A 7,049-nucleotide genomic window follows, 5' to 3' on the forward strand; every position below is an offset into this window, starting at 1 on the left:
TTAGCCATTCATTTGTTGATGGGCACTTGGGTTGTTTCCATTTTTTTGCTATTGTGAACAAAGCGGCAATAAACATGGGTGTTTAGATATCCACATGGCTGGCAGTTCTGGTTTCTTTAGTGTATATTCCTAGTAGTGGAATTGCTGGGTTAACTGGTATTTCTATTTGCAACTTTTTAAGAAAGTGCCATACAGCCTTCCATAGTTGTAAATGGTTGTACCATTTCACACTGCAACCAACAATGAATAAGTGTTCCAGTTTCTCCACAACCTCAACTGCATTAGTTGTTTGCTGCTCTTTTGAATTTTGCTATTTTTACTTGAGTGAAATGATATCTCATAGCTGTTTTGATTTGCATCTCTCTCGGAGCTAGGGATTTTCAACATTTCTTCCTGTGTTTGTTTGCATCTGAATGTCTTCTTTGGTGAGGGGTCAGTCTGTTCCTACCCAGTGCCCATTTTGCAATTGGGCTGTTTATCTGGTTGTGGTGCTTGAGTGTTTTATAAATTCTAGATAAAAGTCCCTTATCTGACATGTTATTACCAAATTTTTTTTCACACTCTGTGGCTTCCTTTTTTACCTGTTGGAGATGTTTTATGATGTGCATAGGGATTTGATCCTTAGAAGGTCCCATTCATCTATTTTATCCTCTCCATGTTGTAGGTTTTTCAGAATGCTTGGAAGACTGTTCAAATTGTGGATTAGTGCTCTTCCAAGCTTTTTTCTAATGAAGTTTGTAGTACTTGGTTTTTGTCCTAGGTCCTTGATCCACTTTGAGTTTGTTTTTTTGTATGGAGTGAGGTGAGTATCTTAATTGAAATTTCTGCAGACAGTTTTCAAATTTGGCCAACACCATTGGTTGAAAATGTCATTTCCCCACTTAACTCATTTTATCTTCTTGTCAAAAATCAGTTAGACATAAGTGGATGGTCTGATTTCTGTGTTCTCAATTCTATTCCATTCATTTATGTGTCTGTCATTGTACCAATGCCACAATGTCTTGAGCACCATGGCACTGTAGTAGGATTTGAAATTAGAGAGTGAGATGCCTCCTACCTTGTTTCTCTTTTTAGGAAGTACTTTACGTATTTGAGGCTTTTTTCCATTCCAAATGAAATTGGAGATTGCCTTTTCCATCTCATTGAAGAATAGAATCGGTATTTGTATTGAAATTGCATTAAATGTGGAAATTGCCTTTGCTAGTATTGTCATTTTTACAATAATTAATCTTCCTATCCATGAGCAAGGTATATTCTTCCATTTCTCCTAGTCTCTTTTTGTTTCTTGTAGTGATGTTTTGTAATTTTCCTTGAATAGATCTTTTGTGCTTCTGGTTAGATTTACTTCCAAGTATTTAATCTAGTGATTAGGTCTTGTGAAGGGTATTGTTTTTCTTAGCTTGAGTTCTGTATTCTCTTTGTCACTATAGGGAAATCCAATTGATTTTTATATGTTGATGTTGTATCCTGCCACTTTGCTGAATTGGTCAATTATGTACAGTAGTTTTCTTGCTGAGTCTTTAGGGTTTTCTAATTATACTATCATGCCATCTGCATATAGAGACATTTTTACCTCCTCTTTGCCAATTTGGCTATCTCTTATTTCCTTCTCTTTGTCTTATTGCCATCACTAAGACTTCCAATAAAATATTGACTTGGAGAGGTGATAGTGGGCCTACTTCTTGTTCTCAAAGGAATGCCTTTAATCTCTCTTCTTTGAGAACAATGTTGGCTCTTGGGTTTGCATGTATACTTTCTACTATGCTGAAGAAATTCCCCTCAAATCCTATTTTGTTTTATTCAGAAAAGAGTGTTGGATTTTGTCAGAGGCCTTTTCTGCATCAAGTAATCATGTGGTTTTTGTTCTATGCTTTGTTAATGTGATGAAGTAAATTCATTGTTTTTCTTATGTTGAACCATCCTTGCATACCTGTTATGACTCCCACTTGGTTGTGGTGATTTTTTTTTTTTTTTTTTTAGGCAAGGAAGGATTCTGGGGCTTCGTCTGACATACTTTGGACATATTGTAAGGAGAGACAGGTCTTTGGAGAGGGATATCATGCTGGGTAGAGTAGAGGGACAGTGCAGGAGGGGAAGACCCTCTATGAGGTGGATTGATTCAGTGACTGGGCTAATCGGGATGGGTGTGCCAGAGGCAATGAGATCGGCACAGGATAGAGCAGGGTTTAGGGCTGTTGTACATAGGGTTGCTATGAGTTGCACACAACTCGACGGCACATAACAACAACAACATTGTTGGATTTTATTGGCCAGGATTTTATTCAGGATTTTTGCATATCTGTTCATGAGAGATATTGGCCTATAGTTTTCTACTTTAGGGTATCATTACTTGACTTTGATATCAAGGATATTTTTGTCTGAGAGAATTCAATCTTTTTCTATTTTCTGAAATAGTTTATGTAGGATTGATGACAATTCATCTCTGAATGTTTGATAAAATTCACTTGTAAAACCATCTGGCCCAGGCCTTTTTTTGACTGGAAGTTGTTTTATTACCTTTTCAGTTTCTTCTTTTGTAATGGGTCTGGTAAGGTGTGAGGAGGACCGGATGCCATTATTGGAAGTCCAGCCTGAACATAAGTGGGCTTTGGGATTATTGAGAGGTCAGCCTGCAAACAGGTAACACTCCGGTTTAATATTAAAGAGAAGCCTTTGTCCTCTCTCCTGCAAACGGGCTGGGAACTTGGAGGTCTCTCTTCCTGTAAATCATGTATCTTAAGTCGTCTCGGTCTCCCGACTCCTTTCATGTGAAAAGCATCATTTATCATAAGGAACAGAGTGTGTGCCCTCCCTTGATTGATTGTTTCTGCACTTACCTTTTATGATTCTATGAAAATTGAGATACGAGGTCACTGTTTATTATGATTCTATGGAAACCTAAAAAATGAGATCATTGCTTAGACCCCTATAAAAATCCAATAAACTCAAACCCACAAGGCTGCTGCATCTTGCCCTGTCTGTGTGAGTGTGTTTTTCTTTGTCGTAGTCCTGTCTTGTCTTCTGTGTGTGTTTGTCTTTTTATGTTCATTTCGCCCGGAAAAAGGGTTGCGGTTTGCCACAGGTGTTCAGGTTTGGTTTGTGTTAGTTTAGGTAGGTTGTGAATTTTTTAAGCATTTGTCCATTTCCATATTTGTTTGAGTATAGTTTTACATAATATTACAATATAGCCTTTTATTTTAATTGGTTCTGTTGTCACGTTGCCCATTTCATCTTTTATTCAGATTATTTGTGTCTTTTCCTTCTTTTCTTTTGTTAGCTTTGCTCAGGGTTTGTCGATTTTATTGACCTTTTCAAAGAACCAACTCCTAGTTTTGTTGATGGATGCATGTGGGTTTTGGGAGGGGACACACACACACACACACACACACACGCACGCACACACGCGCGCGCAGCGGGGATCTGGATGGAAAACTAGGAAGCCTTAGTTTTCCCCTTGATAACTAGGTCTGCTGCTTCATTAGAGCTTCAGGTGTCTGACTCCCTCCTTCTTAAGGTGAAGAGATACCACAATTGGTCCATCTATCAGCAGTAATCCCGCCCACCCCACTAAGTACCTCACTCATATTTCTGCTGTCCTACTTCCTCCTCCTGGGTGTGTCCTGCCACAGCTTCCTGCTCTCCTCTGAGGCATGCTGTTCCCAGCCAAGGCTCCCAAACTAATTAGTTTAATACTATTTCTCACTCAAATTCCATTTGTCCTGCTCTTGGCTCCCTCTGCGCTCGGCTCACAAATTTGCTTTTTATAAATGTGCTCATCATAGCAATAGTACAGCCATTTTAACTTCAGTTTTGCTTTTGGAACTATAAGCTTGATGCATGTTTATTATATGTATGTGTCACTGTGTGTGATCACATTAAACTGTAGGGTTTTTGTGTTTAAAATTTTATGATTCTATTTACTTAAAAATTAGAGATTCTAGACTATTATGTGATAGCCAAAATTCACTCTTACTTTTTATAATCATTCTAATAAGGAATTTTCTCTTGTATCTCAACTCCAGAAAATGATAAATTTCATTTTTTTCCTTTTTATCAAAACCCAGAGACTATAAAAAATAAGACTGCAGCCCTTATGCACAGATTCTGCACTCAAGGCACTTCACTTTACTCAAATCTGTGAGAAGGCTTCATCTTGAGAATGAGAGGAAAAAGAAAAAATATAACTGGTTACAAATGTAGAGAAAGAAATCAAAGCATTATTATCATGCATGATATGGCATCATACACTATAAACAGAAAAAAATGTTGAGACTAGTGAGCACAATTACAAGGGCCAAGTTTATAGAAATCAATAATCTCTATTTACACCAGCAGTCATATGGAAAATGTAATTTAGAAAATATAGTGCACAACAATGGTAAAACTGTGAAGTGACAAAACTTAAGAAACAGTCAAGAATATATTTATAATTGGATAAAAGAGTTTATGGAGCAAATATTAAGACCCATAAACAAAGGATAAAATCAGCAAACTTATTTGTTAAAGGGCATATATACTTTTTTTATAAGAGTAATGAAAGTACATCTCATCCTAGAGAGGGTTAAACCAGGCTACTCCTTGGAGGCAAGGATTCTGGGGCTTTGTGTGACATACTGTGAACATGTTGTAAGAAGGGACAGGTCCTTGGAGAGGGACATCATGCTTGGGAGGGTGGAGGGTCGGTGCAGGACGGGAAGACCCTCTATGAGGTGGATTGATTCAGTGACTGGGGTAATCGGGATGGGTGTGTCAGAGGCCATGCGATTGGCACAGGATAGAGCAGGAATTAGGGCTGTTGTACATAGGGTCACTATGAGACGCAAATGGCTCTATGGCACATAACAACAACAGCAACAATGAAAGGTTAAAGATAGCATTTACCTTACATTTAAGAGAAAGGATTAATAATCACAATTTATCCTAAAATGTTTTATTTTCATTATAAGGATGATGCTAATTGAATCAGAATTAGGCAAAAATTGTCAAAAGATGTTGAAGAGATGATTGAATATGAAATATGCTAAATCTTAATATTGGTAAATGAAATAAAATTAATAGGAAGTAATGTCACATGTTAAAAAAATTAAATATTATCACAATAAATGTCAAAACTATAGGAAACTATAGGAAATGGGCACAAAAATTGTATCTCACTTTAAAGAGAAAATTGTTATAATCAATTTGGAAAGCTAAATAACAGTATATCTGGTAACATGTAATTAATTGCATGTTCTAAGACATAGTAATGAAAATTCAAATGCTTACACAGAAACACCAACCAAGTTCATTGTCATTGGTTGCTTCTAACTGACAAGTACCCTAAAAGAAAAGTAGAACGGCCTTACATGATTTGCAAGGCTATATACCTGTACCGCCAGGCCACTACAATTTGGTAGGCTAGTGGTAAGGAGCTGTGTTCTCAACCCAAAGGCATGTGGTTTGAATCTACCATCTGCTCCACTAAGAAGGATGAGAAATCTCCTCCAAGACAATTTACAGTATCTGAAAACCTACTGGTGGGTAATGATGGGTCACATTCAGTTCAATGGTACAGAACAACAACAAATCTTACAGCTTCAAACCTCAGACATAAAAGAGAATAGTACTCAGCCATAAAGAGCAGTGGAAGATTGTATTTCCTTGTCAAATATCAGTTGATCATAGATAGCTGGGTCCTTGTATAGGTTCTCAATTCTGTTCCATTGGTCACTGTGCCTGTCATTGTACCAGTCTCATGACATTTTGGTTACTACCATTATGTAACAGGTTTTGAGGTCAAGTAGTGCTATGCCTCCCACTTTAATTTTGAGTTTTAGAAGTGCTTTGCTTATTCGAGGTCTCTTTCCTCTATAAATAAATTTTATAATTTCCCATTCAATCCCCTTGAGAAATGAATGTGGTATCTGGATTGTGATTGTGTAGAACATGTAGATTGCTTTGGGTAGGATTTTTGTTTTCATAATATTGATTCTTTCTATCCATAAACAGGGAACATTTTTCCATTTACTTAGGTCTTTTATTGTACCCCACAGGATTATGCTGCAGTTTGTTGTGGTGGGGTTTTGGGGGGGTTTTGTTTTAGTTTCTTTTGTTTGGATAGGTCTTTTGTATGTCTAGTTAGGTTCACTCCCAAGTACCTCAATTTGTGGTTGAATATTGTAAATGGTATTACTTTCTTGATTGCCTTCTCTGAGCTCTCTTTATTACTGTAAAGAAATTCCACTGATTTTTGGGGAAATGACAAACTCTTCAACAAACGGTGCTGGCGAAACTGGAGTGCTACCTGAAGAAAACTGAAACAAAATCTATATGTCTCACACCACCATACACAAAAATCAACTAAGAATAGATCAGAGACCTAGTAGTAATAAAGCCCAAAATCATAAAGTTCATCAGAGACAAATTAAGATCAAGCTTAGGTGGCCTATCCACGGTATAAAGGGACTGCCAAATACTGCCAAAAATGCACAATCTGGAGAGGATACAATTGATAAGTGGAACCTTCTAAAGATTAAATCCTTGTGCACATCAAAAGCTTTTTCCAACAGAGTGAAAAAAACCCTAGTAACAGGCAAAAAACATTTGCCAATGCCATTTCAGACAAGGGTCTCATTAAAGTTTACAGAATCCTCCAGGGCCTTCACAAGGAAAAGACTGAGAAAACAATTACAAAATGAGCAAGAGACATGGAAAGATTTTCACAGAGGAAGGTATTTAGGTGGCCAGCAGACACATGAAGAAATGCTCAAAAATCACTCGTGGTAATAGAGACGTGAATCAAAATCACAATGAGATACCATCTCACTCTAGTAGCAGTGGCAAAGTTTAACAGAATAGCAAACTAAATGTTGGAGAGGATATGAAAAGATAGGAACCCTATATACTCTTGGTGGGATTGTAAAATGGTACAAGCACTCTGGAAGGTAGAGTGGTGCTTCCTCAGAAAGCTGAATATAAAAATTTCATATGACCCAGCTATTCCTCTGCTTGGAATATACCTTGAGAAAATGAGAACTGAGGCACAAATGGAGACTTTTATTTTTTTTTCT

This window comes from Elephantulus edwardii, unplaced genomic scaffold (genome assembly GCF_000299155.1).
Source record: "Elephantulus edwardii isolate Elephantulus edwardi_28Jun2011 unplaced genomic scaffold, EleEdw1.0 scaffold00098, whole genome shotgun sequence".
Taxonomy (NCBI): domain Eukaryota; kingdom Metazoa; phylum Chordata; class Mammalia; order Macroscelidea; family Macroscelididae; genus Elephantulus; species Elephantulus edwardii.